General features: G+C 43.6%; 1 protein-coding gene and 1 long non-coding RNA gene across 2 annotated transcripts in view; one reads left to right on the top strand and one right to left on the bottom strand.

Moving 5' to 3' along the window:
* Nucleotides 1-2206: 2206 nt before the first annotated feature.
* On the bottom strand, nt 2207-12617 carry LOC116150163 (uncharacterized). Its single transcript, XR_010378981.1, has 3 exons — nt 12557-12617; nt 12169-12347; nt 2207-4207 (listed from the first exon to the last, which is right to left on the bottom strand). It is a non-coding gene; the product is annotated as an uncharacterized LOC116150163 (long non-coding RNA).
* The window catches only part of PRDM10 (PR/SET domain 10), a 74571-nt gene continuing 71304 nt past the window's right edge, over nt 10707-13973 (top strand). The window contains exon 1 of the mRNA XM_031443376.2: nt 10707-11011. The gene's annotated coding sequence lies outside the window, so the exon portion shown is untranslated. The remainder of the gene's footprint in view (nt 11012-13973) is intronic.

Genomic DNA, 13973 nt, shown 5'->3' with positions numbered 1-13973 from the left:
CTGTGTAGTTCTTTATTTTCTTTCCCATTTGAAATCCTTGATAATTGTTTTAGTAAACAAGAGAAGGTGACTTAATAGGATTTGGTAAATGATTAAGTGTGGAGCTTGACATAGAGTCAAATGAAACCTTAAGATTTGATCACAAGTTGTTTGGATCATGGAAAATGCATATGAATAAGACAGGGGGAGGGTAGGGGTGGGAAGGGATAAATTTGGGAGTTTGAGATTTGCAAATGTTAGCCACTATATATAAAAACAGATTTAAAAAGCAAATTTCTTCTGTATAGCACAGGGAACTATATTCAATATCTTGTAATAACCTTTAATGTAGAAGAATATGAAAACAAATATATGTTATGTACATGCATGACTGGGACATTGTGCTGTGCAGCAGACATGGACACATTGTAACTAACTATACTTCAATTAAAAAAAAGAAAAGAAACTCTAAAAAAAAAAAAAGAAAGGAGGGATGGTAGAAGTCAGTGGCAGAGTACATGCTTAGCATGCACGAGGTCCTGGGTTTCAAAAAACTAAATAAGTAAATAAATAAACCTAATTACCTCCCCCAAAACAATTTTAAAAATAGTGTTAAACAAAAGAAAGGGGAATTATTAGTTTAATTTCTTGCGTTAAGCTTCAGGTGTTGGCAAAGCTTCCAGATAGGTATTGATCATCGAGGGTGAGTCAATCGTAAAAAGCAGATGAGAAGAAAAGATGAACGTTCCAGAAAGAGATGATCCTGTCCCCACTGGAATAATACAGTATATTTGTTTTGCTGATTTCTACACCTGTTTGTATCAAGGCTTTGTATGCCTGAGGATGAAAAAAGAGAGGGCAATGATTCACAGCCATGAAGACAGTGAAACAATAACAATCTTTTCCTTTTTAATGACCAGAAGCATCCATTTATATCTATGTCTGCTCTTTGGGAACAGACAGCATCTTATGAAACTCTTTCTATGAACCAATTCTGTGGATGGGGGGAGGGATGGAAGAAACACAAAAATAGGGAATTCAATCAGAGAGCTCCCATGAGCTATGACATCTGCAAAAATCAGCTTCAGACCTCGCAGCAGTGGGAAAGGGTGTGACTCATCATCTCATGAATATATTCTTTACTCCAAGGATGGTAAAAGTCAGCGCTGTGTTTACTCTCCTGTCTTTGTCAGACACTGGGTGTTCTGACACACATGGTGTTAGAATCTTCTCAATGGGTGAGACTTCTGAACTCTCTGGCCATGTCCTATTTTTTGCTGTTACTTAAAGTAACAGCAGCAGCAGCATCACCTTAAATTTTGTTAGAAATGCAGAATCTCAGACCCCACCCAGACCTTCTGAATTCTAATCTGCATTTTAAACAGGATCCCCACGTGATCTGTATGTTTTGAATTAAAATTTCCGAAGTGCTGATGCAGCCAGTTAAGAAAGTGTATGGAATGCAATGTGAGGTCCCTGGGTTTTCAGTAATTGTCATAAGACAGTGATCGTTGGTCTTAATGGAATCGTGGGCTCCCTGGAATGTGCTGGAAGCCATGAAATCTCCTCTCACAAGAGATGCACATAAGAACTTGAACGTGGTTCTTTACCTGAAGGTTTTTAGAGGGATTCATAGTCTCAAGGCTAAAAGCCAGGATCTAACTTTCCTTGTCTAACCTGGGGGAACACTTTCCAACAACTGGCATGTGAGAGGGCTGACTGAGGCATGAACACAACTGTATTGTTGAGATGCTTTCATGTGTGTGCGACTTTTGTGAAAAGAAACAAAACTAAAAAGTATTTTTCCTGGAAACCTAGTCACTAGCAACTGACTGCATTTGTAGGTATTAGTGGTTCATGTTACTTCCTGGTGAGGAAATAAAAACATTTAAATGTAAAATAATTTGATTTGGTCTGGACTAAAATGAAAAGAAATTTGATACCAGACTAGAATTTGAAAGCAGCCTTGAGGGAAAAGACTCCAGCTTAATTCTCAAGCTCTTGGTTGGTTATTTTAATGTGATAAGAAAGAGAAGTTGAGAGAATATTTACATTCCATGACCACAGGAGTAGAGTAAATAAAAAACACTGTGAAGAAACAGAAAAGGTCTTACTTAAATTTAAATCTGTGCAGGACCTGTCTCTTGTTAATATTTTCTGAGAAGGAACAAAAATCTTAAGCACCTTAAAATCCACACATCATGGTCGGCATTTGAGCACAATGGAGTTTCCCCCTCTTTTTTTTTTTTTTTTTTTTTTTACTGTCTCCTACTTTTAATCATCAGAGAAACGTGGTCCTCACTAACAGAGGATTATTTCTCTAACCAATGGCACTCGCTTAGTTTCCTCTCAGTCTTCAAAATTATTCATCCATGGCCCTGGTAACAGTATCACTGTATTTTACTCTTCTTTATTGCCATATGTGCTGGAAAAATCCACCCCAATTTTTTTTCATCTGATTTGCATCAGCAATATCTATTTCTGAGGATTATTCATGGATTACCCATAAATATTCAGAAGAGTGTTTCTGTGGATCTTAATCTTTGCTACATTAGGCTTAGGGTTTTGTTTTCTAAAAACATTTCCATTTCCCTTCTCCCACTCAGCATAAGACTAACCCCAGTTTGCTGTCTGGTCAGCCAGTATATCTGCAATCCACATAAAAGGCTCAGCAAGCCGAAGTGCACATGCGAAAAGAAGGGCTTAACTCAAAATAGAAATTGCCCTGCATTTATTTTTAAAAATTAAGCTTGAAGTAAACCTAAAAGGGTGCTCTGAAGGTTTCTTTGTGAAAATTCTTAGAGAGTGTTTTCTTTCATGTTTTCTGGGAGCTATCTTTTTGGTCATTCACATCTCCTTGGCTTATGCTAGTGAAATTTTTGTTACCATCATTATTTGTTTTGTTTTTTTGTGTGTTTTTCTCCCCTTTTCCTCCCCAATTCTTTTTCCCCATCAAAATCCGCAGATGTCTGTCTCCTCTACCCAGTGCCATGTCCTTCTGTGATTTTCGCCCATGATTGTTCAGCTGGAGGTGAAGCCAAATCACAAACAGGAGGAAAAAGTTGGCAGAAGGCCACGATGTGTTTAAAACGGCTACATTTAACACTGCTCTTGGCTTCTGCCTAGAAAATGACCTTCTCTCATGAACAACCAGGAATCCAGCTACTCCAGCGGGCTAGTGACAAGTGAAAGCATCCAGGGGGCTTCTGGGCTGCTACCTACCCAGCACCTTGGAACTGAACAGAAGAGATGGGACAAAGGAGAGTCATAGATGGCCCCGCTGTGTTTCCTGCTGTCAGTGAGGAGGCCAGAGAGGATCCAAAGTCATCTTGGCAAGTGAGCAGACCACAGGCAACGTGGTAAAGCAGGTCAGGTGTGCCTGGAGCAGAAACCTCGGTCCCTGGGATCCAGAAAATCCTTCTTAATTACTGAGTCATCTCACTTTTAAAAAATTTTTTTGTTTGTTTTTTTGTTTCTGGTTCATCTTTCTGAGTCATCTCACTTCTTCAAGGACAAAGCTAAATGTGTAGCAGGCTCCCCACACCTGCGTATTTTTCTATGGTGCTTCCAATGATCTTAGTTACTATTAAGGAAAACTGTTGATTTGTATTCAATTATTCTGTGTGTGGTCACCATTTCAAACTCTCTTACAGACTTAGTTGTATAGCAACACATATTCTCTGGATTTCTGCACACAATGCTGATCCCGGCCCAACCCTTTCCAATAATTATGTCTTATTTTAGTTTTATATTTCCTTGCATTGGTTTGAACTTTTGGGGTAGTGTTAAATAGCTGTAATAAATGTGGCATTGTTGTTATCTCCTTTTAATAGGAATGTCTTAGTCGATGATCGTAAGTTGTACACTATAGTGGGTTGAATTGTGTCCCTCCAAAAGATGTGTTACGTCCTAACCTTCAGTTCCATGAATATTAATTTTGGGGGGGAATAGAGTCCCTGCCGATGTAATCAAGTTAAGGTGCGCCCTAAATGCAGCGATCTTTGTCCTTTTAGGAGAAGGAGATTTGGAGACACGCACACACAGAGAGAAGACAGTCACGTGATGGCTGAGGCAGAAATTGGAGTGATGACTCTACAGGCCAACGAATGCCAAGGGTTGCTGACCACCAGCGGGAGCTAGCACAAGGCAAGGAAGGACTCCTCCCCAGAGCCTTCAGAGGGAACATGATCTTGCCAGTATCTCGTCTTCGAACTTCTGGCCTCGAGAACTGTGAGAGAACAGATGTCTATTATTTCAGGCCATCCAGGTTATGGTAATTTGTTCCTAGGAAAGTGATACAGATACCGTTTGTATTTTAATATAGATATTTAAGAAGAAGAACACTTCTTTGATTACATTTTAGAAAATTAACAATGAGTATTCTATTGAATATTTGCTAAATATGTATTTATTTATATAGTTTTTAAATCTCTCTCTCTCTATATATATATATATACACTCATTTTTTGGTTGGGTGGGGAGAGATAATCAGGTTTATTTGTTTATTTTTAATGGAGGTCCTGGGTCCTGAACCCAGGACCTTGTGCATGCTAAGCATGCGCTCTACCACTGAGCTATATACCCTCCCCACTGAATGTCTTTATATTTTTTTATGCACAGAGATTATTTTATGTTTTTTATACTGCAGTCTTTTTCTTTTTCTTTTTTTGCTTGGCACTCTCCTCCGTTTTCCCGTTCCTCCCTGACTCACATACCCGAGTAACTGTTCAATATTTTTTCTCCATGCTCAACCATATGCACAACACATAGACATGTATTCATAAAGGTACAGTTATTCACATACACATAAACACACGTAAACATACCGGGGTTTTGCCATTATTTGTTTTTTTCAAAAATGAGCTATGACACATGTGACAGTCTGTTATATGTGTCACCTTGGTTACTCCGTCAAACACTAACCTAGGCGTTGCTGCAAAGGTATTTTGTAAATGTGATTGAAATCCATAATCAGTGACTCAGTAACACGGGTGGGGCCCCCCCAGCTGAAAAACCTGAAGAGCAGAGCTGGAACTTCAGGGGAAGAGAAGAAATTCCACCCTGGAGAGCAGCTTCAACCGGGGTCAGGGGCTTCCAGCGGCCCCTCTGGACAGCCTGCCCTCTGGACTCTGGACCTGTCTAGACAGCCCCCACCGCTGTGAAAGCAAATCCTGCAATAAATTCCTTAACATATGTCCCTGCTTGTTCCGTTTCTCTAGCTGAGTCCTGACTGATACAAAACACTCTTCTCATTTTGCCTTCCTAGTTCGACGATACTCGCTCCCAGACCATTGATTCAGTTATAGCTCATTCTTATCTAAAAAAATTTTTTTTAGGGGGGAATTAGACTTATTTATTTTTGTAATGGAGGTACTGGGGATTGAACCCAGGACCTTGTGCATGCTAAGCATGCATTCTACCACTGAGCTACACCCTCCCCCACTGTAGTTCATTCTATTTAACAGCTATATACTGTTCTATGGTGTGGATGTACCATTATGTTTTAACTATTGCCAGTTTTTTTTTTTTTTTTGTCACTACAGAAAATGCTACATTAAACATCTTATATTGGTGATTTTCTTTCCTGTAGATAGAATCCAAAGATGGTGAGTGCTGAGGTACGTAATTATGTAGGTATCTCCTGTCACTGGTCTATACGTATATACACAATTTTAATTGATGCTACTACCTTGCTTTCCAAACAGACTGGAACAACTCACAACAGTACCACATTGTGTGGAGGCACTCTAACAATAGAGTTAATTTTAATTTAATTTTTTTCTGATGAATATAAGGTAATATCCAATAATTACTTTAATTTCCATTCCTCTGATGCCTGTCTTCATATACCCCCCACCCCACCCCCATGCCCGTGTCTCTACTTTCTCTTCTTTTAAGGACACCAGCCACTGGGTTAGGGCCCAGCCTATCCAGAGTGACCTCATCTTAACTAATTATTTCTGCAAAGACCCTACTTCCAGATAAGCTCACAGTCACAGGTCCCAGATACGGACTTGGGGAAACACTACTCAACCCATGACTAGTGTCAAACACCCAGTAACACTCCCAGTCACCCACACCGGCCCCCCCTCATGTTCCTCCTGCCCCAGCCCTAAGCGTGAAGCTCTGAACTACTCCGGCCGGGTCACAAACTCCCTATTTCTCTGCAGCCCACCCCGTTCCAGCACCAGACATCCCCCTTCCTCAAAGTGCAGACCTGAAGCCAAATGACTGGCCTTTTGCTTTTTATGGACTGTTGTTTTGTTTTATTATTTTGAACTTACACAGAAAAGATGCAAAAATTGCACCTGCATTCCCACACACCTCTCATGCAGGTTTCCCATATGCTGACATCTTAGCCGTACATGCACATATATTTTCTTTCTGAACTGTTTGAGAAAACAGTGCAGATACACTTCCCCTTTACTCAGTGTATATTTCCTAAGAGCAAGGATATACTTTTATATATCCACGGGACTGGGTACTGGGCAAAATCAGGACATTGATATTTATATAGTATTATTATGTAACCTACAGATTTTATTCCAACATGACCAGTGATTCCACTGGTGTTCTTTATATATGTAAACAAATAAATTTTTTTTTTCCTGGTCCAGGATCCAGCCCAGGGCACACGTTGCATTTAGCTTTAGTCTCCTTCAGTCTGGAGCAGTTCCTTAGGGTTTGTCTTTCATGACATTAACTTTTTTTAAGGTGAGTACAGGCCAGTTATTTTGTAGAATGTCGCTCAGCTGGGGTTCGCCCATGGTTTCCTTACAGCTAGAGTCAGGAGACAAACTTCTGGCAGGCGTACTGCAGAGCGGCATCCTTCTCAGGGCACCACATGCAGAAGCACATGGTCTCCATGGTTCTATTCCTGAGGACAGTGACTTTGATCACAATGATGGTATCTGCCAAATTTCTCCACTGTAAAGTCATTATTTTTTCCTTTGTAATTAATAAGCACCTTTTGTGGAGATATTTTGAGGCCATGTTGATATCAAACCATCAAATTTTCATCCATTAGGTTTAGCCCCCATGGCTCTTGAACAGCTTGAAAAAATTTAATAATTGTTAACGTTGCTGCCAAATGATGTTTTCTTTTTCCAGCATTCCTTTTTCTTTGATTAGTTTGCTTCTTTCTGTAATGATGAGCTTTCCCTTTTTACTCATTGACTTTGTTTTCAGCCTTTGTAGAGTCCTCCTGCGTTGCCAGCTCTGTGATGCATTCAGAAAAAGTCTTTCACAAATAGCGCATGGGGCATTTTCGTTGTTTTTATTGGCCTGTCTGATCTGTTATACTGTTGGCAACACACGTCACTCTTTCCCTCTCGTTCTTTCTTCACACTGTTCTTACTAGGCTTCCTAACCCTCCCCTGAAGCTGCTGCTGACCAATGACTGGCTACGTCCACCTCCATCTTTCCAGGCCCACAGGTTACCTGCCTTTATCTTTCTTTACCTCTCAGCATCATTAGCTGCAGCTGACAACTGCATCCTTCAAACACTCGCTTCCCTGACTTCTCTGACACCGTCGTCTTCTGCTCCCCTCCTGTTTTACTGGCCTTCACTATCTCTGCTTGGCTCCCCTCCTGTCTCTCACCTCTAAATTCAACAGCTCCCAAGAGCTTAGTCCTGGACCCTCTCATCTTCTCTATACGCTCTCTCCCTCATCTCATTAGGTGACCTTATCTAACTAGACTTCATATAATCCTGTGTATTTGAGTACAATTTATAGTGTGGTGAATTCTAAAGTTGTATTGCAGCCCCGATCTCTCCTTGAATTCCAGTTGCCTCTACAGTATGTCCAATTGGATTCCTAAAAGATATCTCAAATTTGACAGGACACAATAGAACTCTTAGTCCTGTCTTCCCAACCTCAGTTAAGCCATCCACATTTACTTGGTCACTTGAGTCTCAACTTTATAAGTCATTCTTTTTGTTTAATTGAAGTTTAGTTGATTCACAATGTTGTGTTAGTTTCTGGTGTAGAGCATAGCGATTCATGTAAGTGATTCTTGATCACTCTCTTTTCACTAGAAACCCTGACTCTGTTCCATTATCTTATCTATTTGCAAGTTCTTTGGCTTTGCCTCCAACAGATACCTGCTGTCCACACGAATCCCCCCTTTACACGGGTCCTATTGTAGTCAAGATCACCGTCATTTCTTGCTTAAAGCATACTGCATCAGACCCTTAACTATCCTCCTTGCCTCTTGTTTCTCATCCCCTCCTCCAACTGGATAAGCTTCCTAGAGCAGGGGAGTTATCTTTAAACAAAATAAAACAAAACATTGTATCACACCCTTGCCTAAAACCTCCAACTATTTTAAATTACACTTAAAATACAATAACAACTCTCATACTATGGCCTCCAAAGCTGCTTAAGATCTGGCCCTTGCCTGTTTCCCCAAGTTTCCTTGAATCACCGTTATTTCTTGTCCTGTGTTCCAGGGACTCAGGCCTTCTCACGTTTTCCAGTGTGTTGGAGCGAAAACTTCATAAAGGCAGGATTCTTACGTGCTGTGTTTTCCCTTGTGTCTATGGTGTTAGCTGTCAAATCTCAAAGCACCTAGGACAGTGCCTGGCATAGCATAAGCATTCAATGAACATTCATTCACTGGAAGAAGGAATGAATATATGCATGCTTTTTTTTTTCTCCCCATGCGTTTACATTTGCTGGTCTCAGACTGGAATGTTCTTCAAGATCTTAGCATGGAGGGCGTTTTTTTTTTTCCCATCAAGTCTCAGCTCAAATGTTAGCATCTTAGAAAGGATTTCTTTGACACCCATATTTAGATTGCCAGCACTCTCCTCCCCTTTGCGTTTTCTTGCTTTATTTTCTTCATAGAACTTATCATCACCTGAAATTATCTTATTTATTTATCAATTTTCTTCTGTTACCTCCAGTAGACTGTAAGCTTCGTGAAAACGGGGGCTTTTTGTTTTGTGCTGTTTCGTTTTTTGGTTCCCCATCCCAGCCTCATTGTTTAGAACAGCGCCTGGTACAATAAATTCTTGTTGTATACCAAAAGATGTGAATTTTGCTGTGTGCAAATTAAGAAACTTACATAAAAGGCAGATTCCTGATTCTCATTCCAAATCTTATGAATAAAAAAAAAAAAAAAACAAAAAAAAAACCCTGGGGTGGTGTCTGCCTGTCGTAGTCATGCCCTCTGAAGTTTTAGACAATTTCTCCAAGTCCATGAGGGTAACTTGTTCTCTTTAGTCCAGACAGCCTCATTCCTCATGGCAGTTTCCCCTTTTGAAAGGGTTCCTTGGTGTCATTTCTGGTCAGCAGATCTGTTGTGAGGATCCTAACCCATTAGAGAGGATTTAATAATGTTAAATCTCAAAAAGGGAGTTCTCTCTTGAGGCCGGGGGTAGGGAAATAGATCTGTCCATCTCTGGCATCGTTTGCCTGCTCCCAGTGACCCTTAACCGGTATCATCTTTCCCAAGGCAACTGACTTCCATGAGTCTATACATCCAGTGAAAAGGTAATAGCATCGCTCACTATAAAGTCTGCCTCATCAGGCCCCAATTTATGCTTTCTCTTCAGTTCGATTCAACAAGTGTTTACTGACAGCCTGCACAGAGCCTGCGGACTAACAAGACACAGGCTAGTCATCAAGTTGCTTACAAGGCAGTCAACTGCCTTGAAGTTTGAAAATCATAGTGTTCTCCCAAATTTTCAACTTTGTTTCCAGTTTTTAAAATAAACGAAACAGTAAAGAGGATATTGTTGAAAGACTATTAGACCCCGCCCTCCGCCCTGGGTCTTTTCTATTCTTAAGTCTTTTACTTAGCTGTACTTTTTTCCTTGGTTAGCTAACAGTTTGGAAATTTTGTATGTTTTACCGTCATTAATACTTTTATCTGTTTAAATTCTAGTGTGCTAAGTATTTTACACGTAAATCTCACTTAATCTTCAAAACAAGGTAGCAAGGGAGACGTCACACGGACGGGATAACCGTCCCCTGAAGGTCCAAAGGCTCAAGGTCTCAAGGCCTAGTTGCCATTCGTATCAGGGGTGGGGACCTGGAGCTGGTTGTCTTGCTGCAAAACCTGACCTCGTTTGTCTGCATCTGGCTGCTTTGCGAAGGCAGTTTTAAGGGATGGGAGGATGTGGAAGCCTGAGGTTAAGAAATGAGTGAGTCAAGCACTTGGTTAACCAGTGTTGATTAACACTTAATGTTCCTGAAAATCGCTCCCTTTCAGCACGGTAAAGGGAAAAGGAGGACGCGCGCGGCGCTCCGGGGTTCTGCAGGGGCTGAGCTCAGACACTGAGGGCCGGGCCGCAGGGGCGTGAGGCCGCGCTGCGCTGGGGCTCCGAGCGCGGCGTGGGTTCTGCGGGGCGCTCCGCGGGCGGCCTCCCGCAGGGGCCCGCCCCACCCCAAGCCGGAGCCTGCTCGGTCCGCGGGCTCCCGGGCGCAGCCCTCAGGACGCGGGTCTCCCGGGGCTGTGCGGGGCTGGCGGGGCACCCGAGCAGCAGCCCCTCCTCCGCACCTGCGGCTCAGAGGCTGCGAGTCTCCCCACCTGGGCCGCCGCCGGTCCAGCCCAGCGGTCTCGACCCTGAATCCGAAGAGTCGGCTTCTCTGATTGGCTTAGAGCACAAACGCAGGTCCGCGCTGCCTGAGACCCGCTCTTTGATTGGATTTTCAACGAACATCAGAGCACGAAATAAAGAGGCCTTCAGTCATTGGGCCATTGTGTGAATCTCCTTTTGGCTTCTCCGCCGACTGAATAAGCGTCTCAGGATCTTCGTCATGAGTCTTAAATCTGGGCCTGTCAGTTCGCCCCAGAGTTACTTGTCTCTAGGCAGGGCATGGAGTTTACAGAGTCCAACCAATCATAAAGCGCCAAGATCAGGTTGCCAGGCAGGTTATGCTAATAAGGCCCCGCCTTTTATGCTGCTCCCACTCTGCGGCGGGAAGAACCACCTGGAGGTGGCGGGGGGGTTTGATTTCCATCACCCCTAGGGAGAGAGGATCGGGGACCCGCTGATCTTCCAGCTCCCCTCACCCAACGTCGTGTAAGTACCTAAAGGATTAAGGGAACCGGATAAGCCAGCGGCCAGAGTACCCCATCGACTGGGAGGGTGTTTCGTCTTTGCTTAGTCCCACCCAAAATGGCGCCAAGCTCTTTCCGCGTCTCAGAGCCCGGCCGGGGCCAACCGACCGCGGACCCGGGTGGGGGGGGAATTGATGGTGGTGGTGGTGGGGAGAAATCCCGGCGGCACCGCCCGATGGTACAGTCCAGCCGGGGCTGGGACAAGGCACCTCCGTCGGGGTGGGGGGTCAAACCATCTGCACCTTCCAAGGGGAAAGGGGCAAAATGCCCTGCAGGAGCCCGTCCTGGCGCTGCGTGCAGCCATGGCCCCGGCGCCGCTTCGCCCTGCCTGCCTCGCGCGCAGCCTCCCCCTGCGACCCCCGAGCGGCTCGCACGCTCCGCCGGCCGCGCGCGCCTCTCCTCCCCTGCCCGCGTTGGTTGGGCCGGGACGGCAGTTGGGCGCCCTGCGCGCTCCTGCGGCGGCGGTTGGGCCGGCGCTCGGGGTGCGGAGGGCGCTCGGGGTGCGGCGAGCCGTCTCCGCCGGCGGGCGCGGGGGCGGCGGCGCGGCCCGGGCTCGGGGCGCCCTGCTTTGTCTCGGGAGGCCGCGCCGCGGTCCTGCCATTGATTGCTGGTCCCCCATCCCTTACGCACGAGTTGGCGCCCCGGGACCCCGCGAGGCCCAGCTCGGAGGGGTTGGGGGTGGCATGTCTGGATCAGTCTCGGTGGACAGTGTCCGCGGAGCGCAGGGCGCAGGCCGAGGTCAACCTCGCTGGGGTCGCGAGCCGAGGCCTTTAGGGAGCCGGCTGGCAGTGCATGGTTGCCGGCCGATCTCGGCCCTCCTTAAGCACTTTTTAGCCTGTGGCCAGGTATTAGGTGCTCTATTAAGTACGGTGAACGCAGCGCTGCTGAATTTTGTACGCGCGCGTGCTTAGCCTTGCCTGGCAGATTTGCTGGGTTTCGATCAATTTTCAGTGTTTTGCTTACGTTTAAGCACTAGGTGGGCTGGTTCTGGGTCTGAAGTTGAGGGTTAGACGTGTGAGGAGTCCCACCCAGCTCGGCCTGTGCCACCAGCGCCGAAGCCTGTTCGGATCGTGTCCGGCTTATCGCCCCCCAAAGTTCTTTAAACTCAAAAGCACTTACCTTCATTAAAAACAAAAAAATCCCTCGTGACGGTTTGTGGTCTCTTTTTCTGATCCGTTTCTTTGTTTATCACTCCACCTTTTGCTGTAAGGTCTTTGAAGGCAGGAAGGTGTACGTGTGTTTTTAGTATCCCCCTCACTCCACCCCCAGCACTGCAATAAAGCTACTTGTATGAGGCTCTAGAATTGAAAAAAAAAAAAAAAAAAAAAAGAAAGGATTAGTTAGGGCAAAGCCATGCTTAAAGCAGTGCTTACTCAATCTGACATATTTAGAAAGTAAATAAACTTAAGGGTTTACGTTTAAAGTGAAGTGAAATTGACATAAAACCAACCAACACTTTAGAAGTAGATGCACGTTTAAAAATTCTGGACCAAGACGTTTATCCCACCTTGCGACTCTTTCGTATTCCTTGAGCACCTACTCTTGGCTCTGCTCTGCTATGTGTTTTGTGAGGGCGCTAAACTGCTGTTTGTTTTTCTAAATAAGCTATTTATAGTTTCTAATGTTTTGCTACGTGCTCGGCCAGGCTTTCATGTGTGCGCCGTGTATTGTACGTGTGAATGTAGTCGAGTGTGTGTTACAGAGGCAAAGTCCACGTCTTCAAGGGCCCGCCGGGCTTTTTACTAAGAGATTACGGTGGTATGCGGGATAGTGTATCGATTTAGTGTAATCCTAAATTGGTTGGCACTGCCTCAGTTTCCATTTGTCCAAATTTATTTTTTTCTTCTAGTTTTAACAGTAAAACTTGATCATAGTAGAAAGCATAGAAAATATAGAAACAGTATAAAAAGTAAAAGTTAGCTGATGTACAATTACCAGAGATAATTTCTACTGATGTTTGGACGTCTGTTTTGTGTGTGCATATGAAACATTTTTACAAACTTGACATCGTGGTACGGTTTTCAAGTCTAGGTCTTTTTGTTTGGTTGGTTGAATTTTTTGCTTTTAAAAAAAGGTAAATAGGTACCTAGTGACTCTACTGATGATCTGTCAATTTCAGTAGTTTTCCCCATTACTTGAAGGGGCATGTCATAAAATCCTCTGAACTAAAAGAATTACAGTATTTGATTCCTTCTGTTTTTCACAAGCAGAATTTATTGATTACTGTTTAAATTTAGCATAGGTGACCCAATGGGATAGTTTCTGAATAACAAGCAGAATTGTTCTAAGTGTTGAGACATATTGAACTGTAATTTTGATTTCCTTAACAATTTTTACATATTAAGCATGTGGTTACCACATAATTTCATTTGGTACAAATGATAAACTGTTAAAACATCCTGTCATTGCAATGTTGCAATTGTTTAGCCAGAGTCTGTTTTAAAATTGAAGTGCTGACGTACTTTGACCTATTACCACTAAAATACACAGTCTTCCCCCAGCCACCTCCATCCCAGAGAGTGTGGACACACCCTGTCCAGCCATTTGTGTGATTTTCACAAATAATTTATTGATTACTGTTTAAATTTATCATTGGTGTTTTAATAGATTAGCAAATGTGAGAATTTTGTTTGGTGTCTAGGAAGAGACAGTGAGTTAAGAAAAAGGAAGTGTTTGCTACAACTGAATCTTTGCAGAGTGGTCCCACTGGAATTCTCCTGGAGTATTGGCTGAGGGCAGGAAGATGAGAGAGAGCTTTTCTGACTCTGTTATTTTGGTCATTCTCGTTGAAGCATTCATCTCCCTCTCTGACATTATACTGTTTACATGAATTACTGCTAAAGGGTATCTGGCCTCTGGCCTTTTTTTTTTTCATTCTTAAAGTTATAACCTTAGTTCAGAACTTAAGCGGAACATTCTGAGCT

Source organism: Camelus dromedarius, chromosome 34, assembly GCF_036321535.1.
Source record: "Camelus dromedarius isolate mCamDro1 chromosome 34, mCamDro1.pat, whole genome shotgun sequence".
Classification (NCBI taxonomy): domain Eukaryota; kingdom Metazoa; phylum Chordata; class Mammalia; order Artiodactyla; family Camelidae; genus Camelus; species Camelus dromedarius.
The sequence above is the reverse complement of the archived record's forward strand: the minus strand, read 5'-3'. Positions and strand labels throughout refer to the sequence as shown.